Genomic DNA, 13,485 nt, shown 5'->3' on the forward strand with positions numbered 1-13,485 from the left:
GAAGGTTCCTCTTCTTTCCTCAGCAACTGAAGTGCACCATTACAGTTGGACAGGGCACCTTTCCTTGGTTTTCTCTTTTATGATCACATTCATCAAGTACAGTTATACTAAGCAGGCTTGTTAGGTGGGTGATCAGCCCTTCACTAGGAGAGAGTTCTGCCCAGGGTGGTCTTTAAGCCCAACCTCAAGTCAGCTTTAGCTGCTGCTTAGAAAAAGGTTGCAAAACACCATCCCTAATGATTTAACAGCTTGTTCCCCAAAACACATTAACCTAGGGAGCTTTTAAATATGAAGAAATAATTACACCAACTCTGTCTTGTCCTTCCTCAAAATTACATCACATCAGGACTCCACTGGGTAAATTAATTTAGTAAAAAGAACACGCGTCTTCTAAAAATGAAAAACTGTACCCAGTGAAATGTTATTTCCAGTTGATGGCAGGAGGGTGGACAGAGGGGAAGGAAGAATTAATGAAAATATTCTACTTTCCCAAATGAACACATTGAGCGGCCTTACCCCAGCCAAATGAATTCACTATTATTTGCATTTCTAACTTGTTTTTTTTTTTTATCATCTTCAAACCAGTTGGGGTCAGATTGGAATTGGGGGGGACTGGAAGATGGCTTGGGAACAATATACTCGAGCCCAACCACAGGAGTCTGCATAAACCTAGAACACAGAAGCCCACAGAATCCCCAAAAGCTGTGGGTCTGCTTTTGGTCGGGGCAGACAGGAATGGCTTTGCCTCTACTTGAAGAGGAAATAAGGTTTGGGGACAAGAAAAAAATAGCCTTCGAAAAGTCTATGACATCATCTCAAATTCCACCATTAAATATTATCCTCTTTTTGGAGACTGGTTGAAATTTTAAGTAGATAAGGATATCTGGGTCATTTACACTCGAATGGACTTGAGTTTAATGGAATCTCCTCTCCAGCCCAAACAAGACCCTGGGCAATTTCAGGCCACAGGGCATGTAGTGGGAAGGGCCTCGCGGGAAGGAAATGGAGAGGCACACTTCACACAGCTTCGCCCCAGCCAAGGCTAAAAGGGCAACTCTGGGACTCCCCGGTCTGCTGGCCTCCTGGGGAGAACCCTGTCCACCTCCAGCCCCTGCTGTAAAGTGGGTGGAGCGGACCTCAGAGACAGCCTAGGTCTGGGTGGACTCTGAGAGTGCGCTGACCAAGCAAATGGGGAGCCACTGAGCCTGCTTGAGCTGGAGCAGATTTTTGTGACATCAGTCTCGCTACCCGGTAGCTCTTGGGTACCATGAGACTTCATTTTTTCCATTGCTGCTTCCTTTGCTACAAAGACTCTCTCTGCCTTTTGGCCACCTTTTGAAGTTGCCGGCAGGGCGTAGCTGCATATCTGTGCTTTTATAGGCTTCCAAATGACCTGCTTAATGATTTGCTTTCTTTAGGGCTAGATTTGCAGCTGATAGGCCCTGGAAGTCTGGGCTCTGAAGCAGTCTGGTCTCCCTGATGGGTCCAGCAGAGTTCCAGGCATCTTCATCACTGAATTCCACGAGGCTGTCTCCCTGGGGCACCCAGGCTTGAGCGTGAAGCTTTATTTGTGTTTTATTTATTCATCAGATTGGCAGAGGCCTTCCCTCCAGGGAGCTCTAGGTGCCCGACGTGAAATTAGCATCTACATTTCCCAACAAAGTTGACTGATTTGGAATCCTCCGCAGCCTTCCTGTGTTTGGAGGTTTACATGGAGCTGGAAACCAAGAACACTTAAATGACAAAAGCCTACCCACTTTTCCATCCACCCTCTTGGCAGACATGGCTATTGCAGTATAGATGTTTGTTTGTTTTTCCTTCTGTGTAGGGATACAGTCTCTGAATTTTTCTTAATATAGTGTTCAAGGCAGCCACTGGGATCTGTCCAAGATCTTGTTTGAGTTGGGATCACTCCGCCATTCTTCATCTCACTCCTTCCCATTTCCAGAGCCACTGGGAAGTGGTGACAAACCCTTCCTTAGACTTCTCTGTGGAGTGGAGAGCTGGCCAGAGTCCACTTTGGGTAGTCACTCTCCAGAGAGTGTCTTGAGAATGTATTTGGTAAAATACACACTAAAGTTAAATCTGTGAATGTGTTTCTTGGACTTTCTTTTAATCCTCATGGGGTTTGCATCTAACATGCCTACGGCAGGGTTTGGCATTAACAGGCATTAAATCAAATGTGTGTCAATTAGCTGTGAGGAGCATGGGGGGTTCACTCATCAATTTCTTTTTTTTCCTTGCTGTAGCCCACTTCTCTACCTTGAAATTAGATTATGTAGAAATCCAGGTCTACATAAAAACAGAGCTTCCCTGAATTCTTGACCATTTAATTCTTATTTTATCAGGAGCTCCAAGAGAATAAATTTTATTGCAAGTGGCATTTCTTGTCTCCCTCCCTGCTTCTGCCTCAGTCCCTCTGTCTCTGTGCTTTGTTATGGATTCTATTTTCTGGTTGAATTTGACACCTAATAGTCATCAGCTGATTGCACCCAATTAGCAGCCATTATATTCTTCAGTTACGTTCTGTTTGGACATGAGTTTATTGATCTGGTAAAATTTCATTCTTCAGAAACATAAACAACATGCCATTTAATTCAGCCTCAGTGCTGTCTCTGAGCACCAGGAAACAGGCATTTAAAGAGGCAGTGTAAGGGAGGGAAAGGATGAGGGAAGAAGGCTATCTATTACTTCTTTCGAAGAAGAGGGGGAAGACAACTGGTTAAACCGTGATCACTATCATTTCACCTTTGGACTTTTATTAAAACTGTTTGACAGAGACGTGTTGGCAGATGGAGTAGGAAGATAAATGGGCCTGTGTGAATAGGTTTAATATCAAAAGTGGAAAGGAGACATGGCACGTTTGCCCATCCAGAAATTGTTCACGTCCACAAGATTTGCAGGTTGCCACTGGTGATCCTGTCTGGCTCAGGGGGCCAAAAGGTGAACATGATTGAGGTACCTTTTGCTATGAATATTTCACAGCCTGAGTATCCCTTTTTCACTTGGGGCTGTGTGCTGACTGAGGGCTTCTTCAGGATGAGTCCTCAGTTGACTGATGAATACAAAACGCCTCTCTGAACAAAAGGCATTCAAGATTCGCTGAAGACAAGACAACCTACTTTGGTTTCTGTGTCTGGTACCGGGGTATCAGCGGAGATAAAACACTGAGTGACAGGGAAGCGAAATACAGAATAACACAATCTATTGTTCTCCCATTGACTGTAAGCATAATGGGAAAGTTAGCGAGTCACCGTAATGTCAGGGACCGCTGTGAACTTGGGAGAACTCAAGGATCAGAAAGTAACATGAAACAAGGAGGGAAATGCAGATAATATTGGGTTACTGAACATTCTCAAATTGTACTGAAACGCATCCCATCCCTTTGGAGGGGGCATGTTTTTGACAAGGAAGACAATGGGAAGGAACTGGCAGCTGTAACAATATCGCCATTTTCTTTTACTACGGGCCGTAATGTGAACTTCTTAGAAGACACCTTCTTTCACCACGGCTTTGTTGTACAGTCTATTGAGGAGCCCGGAGACCAAAGTCACTGCCTTGTTCCGGGGCCCGTCTAAAACCAAGGAACCTGGCCCTGCCAGCCAGCGCCAGCTGCTCTGCTGTGAATTACAGAGCAGGTTTGCAGTCCAGGGCGGAGGAAGGAACTGAGAGGGAATGGGAGAAGCAGAGAGGGAACAGGCAGGGTGAAGAATTTGGAGCATGGGAGAGAAAGAGTAGGAGGGGAAAAATGAAGGTGGTGGAGGAAAAGAAATGGAATTTTCATAGTGGGAAGAGACTGTGTATACCATTCCCAGGTCTGAGTAGAGTTCCTCTCCAACACAATCAAAAAAACAACAACAAAAAAAGAACTGAATCACCTTTGGAGTGATTTTCTTGGAGCCAGAAATCTACTCTCAGATTAACTATTTTCGGGGGGGGGGGGGGGATTTAGCTAATGCTTAGTAACATTTTTAAAGTCTGTGACATTCCTGCACTAAAACATCCTTTCCCAAACACACGCAATGAGGAAAACACCTACTTATAACTCATAAGAATGCTGATGAAGGCTATGAACTCTCTTGTAGAAAAATGAACATACAGATACTAATTTTGCACGCAAACTCTGGGTTCACACACTCCCAAAGTCCATTTACTATAAACCTCTCAGAATTCCACAGACATAGGTTCAGAATTGCTATTCCAGAGTGTCTAACCAACACCTGGCATGGAATAAGTGCTGAATAAACTCTTACAGCTTTGAATTATGCAATATTCTGGTCAACTGAATATTCTAGTTTGCTAAAGTGTACTGCTGACTGTCAAGGGACTAGAGATAAGTACAATGTTTTCAATATCAAAAGCATACTCATTGCAATAAAAACCTTTATGGTTTTGGATGATCCAGAAGGCAGATTTTTCATGACTGCACGCCCCCTTTTCATAGTAGATGAAAAGCCCAACTGTTGTTCAAATTAATCTCGGGTCAGATGGACCATTACTGAGCTTTAGGCTTGTTTATATATAAAATATTATTTCTTTCCAATGCCATCTCTTAATTAGGTACATGAAGTTATTTTTAGGTGTCTGGATTCAATTTGGCAGTTCCTTAAACTCCAGTCTATGACTGATATATACTAGTATATATTTCCTGAAGGAGGAAATTCTAGAATTGACCATGCTACTGCCAAAACCTTTCTTGAGACAATTCATTTAGGAAGACTAGCTCCCATGGGACCCACCTCTTGGAGTTAGTTGAGTGTGTTAAAGATATTTATTTCCAGACAAATTGGCTTATAAATATGAACCAGCCCGTGGAAGGCAGTCCATCAGACAAATCTTGAGGGAACTATTCTTTCTACTTTAGGGACTCGTGTTATGAAAGATCTAATGGGTAGCTCCTATTCCTACCACCAGCTTTGTGTATTTTAGCTAGTACTGAATGTGACCATTCCTCCTAATTTACTTAATACAGCAGTCCCCAAGGGCTTGTAAACCCTTAATAGGACAGTTAATATTAGGACATTAAGAAGTCTGCTATAGGGAGAGAGGCTTTATAACCAGGAGGGACATTTTATTGGCTGAGGCTTTCTGAAAGCACCATTTTCATTGTCTCTTGAGTAGCTTCCCCTGTTCTATCAGCCATCAAGAGGTAAGAGACGAGATGAAGAGTTACCCACATTGAATAAGCGTGGACTTCATGCTCCAAGTCTTCATTAAAGAAGGACTTGTTGGAATGAATGAAGAAGATGAAGCTGTAGTCAGGGTAACAGGAAATAAAAATACAAAAGTCCACTCAAGGACTTTTTAAAATCCTAATGCACGCCTCTTGTTTCAAGTGCATTGTTTCAAGTGTCCTGAAACATTGCAATTTTCTCTTTATTTCTGGAAATTTTAGTTACTGTTAGCTTTTGATTACTACTTACACTAAAATCCTTTAGAAAACACGCAAAGGTTGTGTTCTTCAGGGGGAGAAGAACAGGGAATCTGTTCTGTGGCATTTGTAGGAGATGGAGCCATCACTGGCTGGAAGCTGGCAGGCATGAATACCAGTACTCAGGGTGGGGAAGAGTTGGTGTGAGAGCAGCAAGTTGGTCACCAGAAGACAGTCTATGACAAAGAATACTCCAGCTCACTACAGTTTCCAACCTCTCCATGGCGGTCACTTCTCCCCACTTCCAAAACCTTGATCTGAAATGCGTTATAAATCAGATGAACCTCAGACTCAGTCAGCAGCTGCTGCCAGAACAGGAAGTTGGGTGAGACCAACCCGAGATGCCTATTAAACCGAGAAAACCTCCCAAAAGGCTCACGGTCTTTATCACAAGACTTCTGGATTTAAGACAGAATTGGAGAGTGTGAGTGTCAGACACAAGTGCTGCCAAAGAACCCAGAGGAAAGAAGCTCTAATGTGAGTTCCAGCCCAGGCCCTTCCACCCAGACACCTTCCCCAGCGGAAGTGCACGAATCATTTTAGTACTTTCCTTTCGGCAGCTCTTCTGCTCATCTTGACTATCATTCCAGAAGGCTTTACAATCCCTCCTTAGAGCAACGATACCCTGAGAGATTGGGGAAAGTTCTGGGGGACTATAAAGAGATGAATTAGTACATGTGGTCTGGTTGACGGCAATGAGGGAGCTTCTTCTGATTGAGGGAGATGTGCTGTTGTCTTTCATCTTCGTGGTCTCATCTGGTTGTTGGTAAGGACTTAGTTTCCATCATGCATCCTAACACATCCCAAAATTGGAATGCCAGCTCCTCCACTCACCTCCCTGGACTATCTTCCCTTTCCCACCTTGCTGACTGACATTTACTGAATAGTTACTCAGGGTCAAGCACTGTTAGAAGCACTTTACACACATTAACTCATGTAATCCTCACAACAACCTTATATAGATTAGAATTTGTGAGCCTCATTCTACAGATGAAGACACCGAGGCACAGAAAGTCTGAGCAACTTACCCCAAGTCACACAGATAGCAGATGACGGAGCAGGGATTTGAATCCAGGTAGTAGACCTCTATCCTCCATGTTCTGATTCTGCTTTGCCTTGCTTCTGTAGGATTAAGTGAGAGATTTATTTGATAAGTAAATCCATAGATAAATATCCTATTATACACTTATAAAACATACAGAAATCATAAATTACACAGAAGAAATGATAAAAAATATATGAATTCAAATAATGATTCCTACTCTTCAAGAGATGGTCTTGCTCACTCTACATTGTAGACCCCCGAGAAGCTCACAGTATTCTATCTGGCCCACAAAGACTGGAGAGAGAGCCTTGGCCATCAGATTACCTCACTTCATCACAATGATTTACTCCTTATCCCTTCAGTCCAGGTCCTAATCCATGGAGTCTGAACCGGGAAGGAAGACCCTAGTCTCCTATACATGGGAGTAAATGAACTGATATATCACCCTGTAACTACACCACATCTGGCTAAACCCAGCCAAGCCAAATAGCATTAGGCTGGTTGCTAACTTCTAGGGCCTTCTGTCCCCAGAGACTCTGGGTGAGGCAGTGCTACCAAGATGGAGATGCTGCCTCAGGCTTCCTCGTTCAAAGATGGAGCTGTGACAGGGGCTCCCTGTAGCTTGGTCTCCCAAACCCCATAGCACACTCAGGCATGATCTCCCTTTCTCCCTGAAGCACCTTCCCACTCCTAGACCACCCTAGCCTCTCAGGAGGGAGGTCCTGTGCAGAAGCCAGAGGAGGGAGGTGGGGGAAGGCTGCCCCACAGGGCTGAAGGGCAGCTGTTTATATTATAATTAAGGTTTCACAGCATAAACTGAAATGTAGCTCCACTATTCCAACAAGGCACTGGAGGTAATTACACTGCTAGAGGCAGACTCCACTGCCAATTATTTCCCTCCCTAATTGAATAACTTAGGCCACATTGTAGTAAGGCAGGCAAAGGGAAAGGCTACATTCAAATATGGATGTTCCTTCAGAGGCCTCCAAACAGCTCAAAGCTTAACACACCCTTTCTCTAACATCCTTTCCCAGGAGTATGGTATAGAGGATAAGAATGCAGGTCCTGGAGTCCCAGTACTTACTTGTTTTGGCAGATTACTTGAACTCTGTGAGGGTTCCCTCATCTATAAAATGGGTCTAATTGAAGTATAGACTTCATAGCACTATTGTGGGGATTAAGTATATATAATAATCCCAGCACACAGAACACATTGAATGTAGCAGAGTGTGCACCTTTAGAGGAGCAGGTCCTTTCATCTTCCCTGAACAGAAAGGTAAACTGAGGCAGAAAGCACACCTAGTCTCGCACAGAATAGCACCAAATAAGATGATACTTTCTTGGCTCAAAAGGAGTAATCTCCTTTGAGTTATAGAGGAAATGGCCTCCCCCAAGAAAGTTGGACAGATATTTAAGATATATAGATCCTGGAGGGAAAAACCAAGATCCTACAACCACATCAAAATTACAACAAAAATACAGGATAACCATCATTCAGAACCACCTAAAATCTGGCTAAATGAAGTCCTACAACTAGAGAAATAAATAAGAAAGCACATGAGACTGATAGGAGGGGTGGAGGTGCAGTACAGACTGGTCTGACACCCACGTGTGGCATGTTTTTAATCGGGAGTGACATCTCTGCTGTGGAGTCCTCCTTGAGGAGCAAAGTCTCAGTCCCAAACAAGACCGCCCCGGCCCAGGGTTCCAGAGTGGGAAGAGAAGTCCCCATAACTTTGGACTTTAAAAGCCAGCAGAGACTATGCCTACTGATATGGAGGCTGCTGGAAACCTATGCAGTACTATAAAAAGGCGAGAACATGGACTTATACAGTCCCACTTCCTCTGAGCTCCAGTGCCAGGCAGCAGCTTTGGGCAATCCAGGGATACACAGAGAGGAACTAGGTTGTCTGGCATTGGAGCAGAAACTCAGGGGTGGCTTTCTCCCAGAGTAGGGTGCTCACAGGATCATTGTTCCTATACTGGGACTTTCTCTGTTGCAGAACTGGCAGACATATCTGAGTTTTCATCAGCAAGGCCCACACTATTTGCTCTACTCTGGTGATTTGCTGAGACCCTATCACATACAATTTGCAGCCCCACCAAAGCTGTTTTCCATATGAATGGCCTGTTCTGGCTCAGGCTTCCCACTTTGCTAAAATCTCTCAAACAAGAACCAGCTGGAATCAGCATGTCCCAAACCTGTCAATAAAAAGCCCAAGACCTGGTACTAACACAGCCTGCCTTGCTTTACAGCTGGGCCCGCCTGGGCCCTTCTGAGCCCAATATAAGAAGGAGCCATTTGAAGATCTCTCTGTAGCGCCTGCCAGGTGACCCCTGGTAGTGGCTGACCCCCGGCAGTGGCTGACCCCCCAGCAGTGGCTGACCCCCCAGCAGTGGCTGACCCCCCAGCAGTGGCTGACCGTGCACCTCCCAGGAGGCCCCAGAGCCAGTTCATTCGGTGGGAAACTTTAAACCATACTATATTACAACTCTACACATCCACAAGCTACACAAGCAAAGGGCAGACTCAGTGAGTACCAAAGCCCCACTGAAGCAAGTCCTGCTCCATTGGGGTGTTTCCTGCACAGCAACTCTCCCACTGTAGTTGCAGCTGTTCCTCACAGCCAATTGGCCTGGAGGTCAATTCCTCCCAGTGAAGCCAAGAGCAATCAAGGCTCACTACAACAAGACTGTGCACACAGCCCACACAGGAGTGCACCTAGAGTGCCCAGCTTAGGTGACTGGGGAGGCTGAGCCACTATGCCCTACAGGATAACTACTATCCAAGGCCACTGCCCCAATTCCAGGAAACATAGCAGCCACCTAATACATAGAAACAATCACAGGGAAGCAGCCAAAATATGGAGACAAAGAAACATGTCACAAATGAAAGAAATGAAATGGAAGCAAGCAAACTACTGGATACAGAGTTCAAAACAATGGTTATAAGGTTACTCAAAGATTTAAAGAGAGCTTCAAGGGACTTTGTGAGACTGTCAAGGATCTAAATGAACATTTCAAAGACATAAAAAAAGATAAGTCAGAAATTAAGCATACACTAACTGAAATAAAGAATAATTTATATCAATTCTACAGAAGAGTAGACAATTCCGAGAATCAAATCAACGATTTGGAATATGAGGAAGAAAAAAATATTGAATCAGAAGAGCAAAAAGAAAAAAGAATTAAAAAAATATAAAGATAGTATAAGGAGCCTCTGGAACAACTTGGAGCATACCAACATTTGCATTATGAGTGTGCCAGAAGGATAAAAGAGAAAGAACAAGATATTGAAAACATTTGAAGAAATAATGACAAAAACTTCCCCCACCTAGTGAAAGAAATAGACTTACAATTCCAGGAAACACAGAGAGTCCCAAACAAGAGGAACTCAAAGAGGACCACACCAAGACACATCATAATTAAAATGCCAACAATTAAAGACAAAGAGAATCTTAAAGCAGCAAGAGAAAAACCATTAGTTGCCTACAAGGAAGCTCCCATATGACTGTCAGCTGATTTCTCAACAAAAACTTTGCAGGCCAAAAGGGAATGGCAAGAAATATTCAAAGTGATGAAAAGCCAAGGACCTACAACCAAGATTACTCTACCCAGCAAGGTTATCATTTAGCAGTGAAGGTCAGATAATGAGCTTCACAAACAAGAAAAAGCTAAAAAAATTCATCACTACCAAGCCAGTATTACATGAAATATTTAATGGTATTTTTCAAGAAAAGGAAGAAGAAAAAGATAAAAAATATTAACAATAAAATGGCACTAAATACATCTCTATCAACAATTGAATCTAAAAATCAAAATAAACAAGGAATCTAATGAATAAAATTAACTGATGAATCAGAGGCATGAAACATGGAACAGACTGATGAATTTCAGAGGAAAGGGGGGAGGAAGGGTGGGAAGATATTAACCAAAGATATTATATGCATATATGCATTACCTATGGACACAGAAAATAGGATCTTAATGAGCATTTCAAACACATGAATAAGGACCAGTCAGAAATTAAGCATACACTAACTGAAATAAAGAATTATTTATAGAATTTGCAGTAGATAATTCCAAGCAAAGACCTGGGGCAGAACGGGAACCTGGTGGAGGGAGAAAATGGGGGGAAGGGAAAGAAGAAAAAAGGGCTATTCATAATACTCTCAAAAATAAAGTTTTTTTAAATTAAAGGAGATATAAATAAAAGGAAACATCCATCCCTTTCCCACCCCATAAAAAAAAAAAAAAAAAAAAAAAAAGATATACAGTCCCTGAAGCAGCTCACCATTCTCCCATTCTCAGGATTCACACAAAGTACTAGTACCAAAGAACATGCTGTACCCTGGTACCTACCTAGTCCGAGGGAAAGCCCATGATTAATGGCACATATTTGTAGGGTGCTTTCTCTATTAACATTTTACTCTACTTTGCACCCATTATTTCCATTGACCCTCACCTGAAAAAGAATAGCATCACTCCTAGTTGACAAATGAGAAGCTGGAGCCCAAGAGAGATTAAATGAATCACATAAGCTCAACCAAGGACTAAATCCAATTCTTCTGCCTCCAACTTCCCCCACTGCTCCCCAGGGTGAGGGTCAATTCTCTCTCAGAGTTAACCACACACTCCCTTCCCAATGTCCACCTTCTTGGCCATTGACATCACAGTGGTTGAAACATCTCAAAAGCGAGAGATAGGAATTCTCAAAATTTGGGATGCATATGAGTCTCTTGAAGAACATGTTTTAAAAAGGCATGTTCCATGGCCATCCTCCCAAGGGTTCTGATTCCCTGGGTTTAAGAGGGGGGGTCCAGGAGACTGAAGTTTAGCAATTTAACAAAGTTTCCAGGTGTTTCTGATTTCAGTGATTCAAGGATCAGGCTCTGAGAAACACTAAAAAAGAACTAAGAATGAACAGCACAGGCCTCTGAAATTCCACCTTGTGGCCTCAGTTCATTGTCTTAAATTTTCTAAACTTCAGTTTCCTTAAACGCGAATGCAGATGATACTATTTACCTTAGAGGGGTTTTGTGACAATTAAATGAGATGGTGCATGGAAGGTGCCGAGTACAATGCCTGGTACATAGAAAGTGCTCAGTCATGTTAGTATAATTGCAAGCATTACTGTTATTGTTGTCATTAATATTGAAATACAGCCAAAGCCCAGTGTTACTCCTGGGGTAAACGATGATAGCTAATACCTTATCATTTGGAATCATTAAATCTATAGAAAATTGGGATATAAAAGGAACCTAAATGGGATTTGATAAATTTAAATCAGTTTTAATGAGCAACTCTTTTAGCTGCCCTGGTTCTGGGCTGTTGGTAGATAAACTACTGTTTAGATAAACAGGAGTTTGTTCTCTAATTGGCAGACACTAGTTATTGGTAGGAAAGGGAGGCCCTTGGTGGATGTGCTGAGAGGTGCTTCTTGAGAACTGGCTTTAAATTGATGTGGTCTGCACACAAAAAAATCTACAGCAGACACCACTTATGTGGACAAGGATGGTAGACTCCCATGCCCAGTCATGCCAGATTCCTCCTAACTTTTCTCTGTTCTCCAGGAGCTTTCACTGGGTGACTTGGGCCAATGTCTGGTGGTGCCCTCTGTGACCTCTGACTACTCAGTAGCATTTGACGCAGTATACACTCTGGCTCTCTAGTTTCCAGGGAAAAAAATGCCTGGTTTTCTTCTTAATCCCAGGATACTCCTTGGCTGGGTCATCCTTCTCTTCCAAATGCCTAATATCGTGTTTCTCCGAAAATAAGACATCCTCTGAAAATAAGACCTAGCGCAACTTTGGGAGAAAAAATTAATATAAGACACTGTCTCAATTTTGGGGAAACAGGGTAGTTGGAGTAAGTAGGGGCTCAGTCCTTGGACCTCTTCTTTATTAATGTATCTCCCTTTGTCATTTTTCTCATTCATGGACTTAAATATCAGGTTGAATCATAAAAAACATCTGATATTCCATCTTTTTTTTTTTTCCACTACAAAAATGGCAGTTTCAATGCTATGTCTATGCTAACTCCCAAATTCATGTCTCCATCCCTGGACCTCTCCTGAAGCTCCAGCCCCACTTACCCAACTGCCTACCTGACACCTCCGCTTGGATGTCTAGAAAGCACTTGCAGGTTAACCCAGGCAGTTCAGAGCACAATCTAGGTTTCCCTGCCAGGTTTGCTCCCCTTTAAGTATTCCCACTTGCTTAGGACAACTTCCAATTGCACAGACCAAAAATCTTATAGTCCTTCTGGCCTCCTCTTTCTCTCACAAACTACAGAAGTCGGTCTGTTAGCACAAATCAGACTTCTCACACCCCCATTCCTATCATCCTATAGTTGATGCCTCAATTAGGGTAACAGCATCCTAGTTGGTTTCTGCTTTGCCTCTTGGGCCTCCTATATTCTGTTCTCTGTTCTGCAGTCACCACGACCTTTCTAAAGTACACTTCATGTCATGCCATGCCACTCTTCCCACTCCAAATCCTCCAAATTCTCCCCATCAGATTCAGGATAAAATTTAAACTCCCTACCCTGCCTTTTTTTTTTTTTTTTTTTTTTTTTTTTTTTGACCCTTGACTGCCATTGTAATCTTAATGTTCTTCACCTTCACTCAACTGAAAATCAAGCCTTTGTATCTCCTATTTTCCACCTCAAACACCCTCACTCCACTCATTCAAGTTTCTACAGTATTTAGATATCACTTCCCCTGAAAAGGCTTTCCCAGACTATCCCATTCTCAGGCAATACATATCTCTTCACCCTGTATAACTTCATATACTTATCACATGATAGTATCCTATCTAATAAAGGGTGATATGTAAATTGACCATACCTTGGCTACACTCTCAAGCAATGCCCACTAGCCCATCGGGAGTGAATATTCAAACTAACCCAATCAAAGTGGCTGTGGCCACCGAGAGAGCAGGAGGCTTGGGCTTCCCCCTGCAATGGAGGGAGCTAAGCTTTCCAACTGCCTTGGGGAGCCCAGGCCTCT

At 43.0% G+C, this 13,485-nt stretch overlaps 1 long non-coding RNA gene across 3 annotated transcripts in view; it reads right to left on the bottom strand.

The window, feature by feature from the left end:
- The window catches only part of LOC118721220, a 195,497-nt gene that overhangs the window by 28,889 nt on the left and 153,123 nt on the right, over window positions 1-13,485 (bottom strand). For all 3 annotated transcript variants that reach the window (XR_006741934.1, XR_006741935.1, XR_006741937.1), the window contains one exon: window positions 6,460-6,553. This is a non-coding gene — a long non-coding RNA (uncharacterized LOC118721220). The remainder of the gene's footprint in view (window positions 1-6,459; window positions 6,554-13,485) is intronic.

The sequence above is a fragment of the Pipistrellus kuhlii genome, unplaced genomic scaffold, assembly GCF_014108245.1.
Source record: "Pipistrellus kuhlii isolate mPipKuh1 unplaced genomic scaffold, mPipKuh1.p scaffold_m20_p_18, whole genome shotgun sequence".
NCBI lineage: Eukaryota > Metazoa > Chordata > Mammalia > Chiroptera > Vespertilionidae > Pipistrellus > Pipistrellus kuhlii.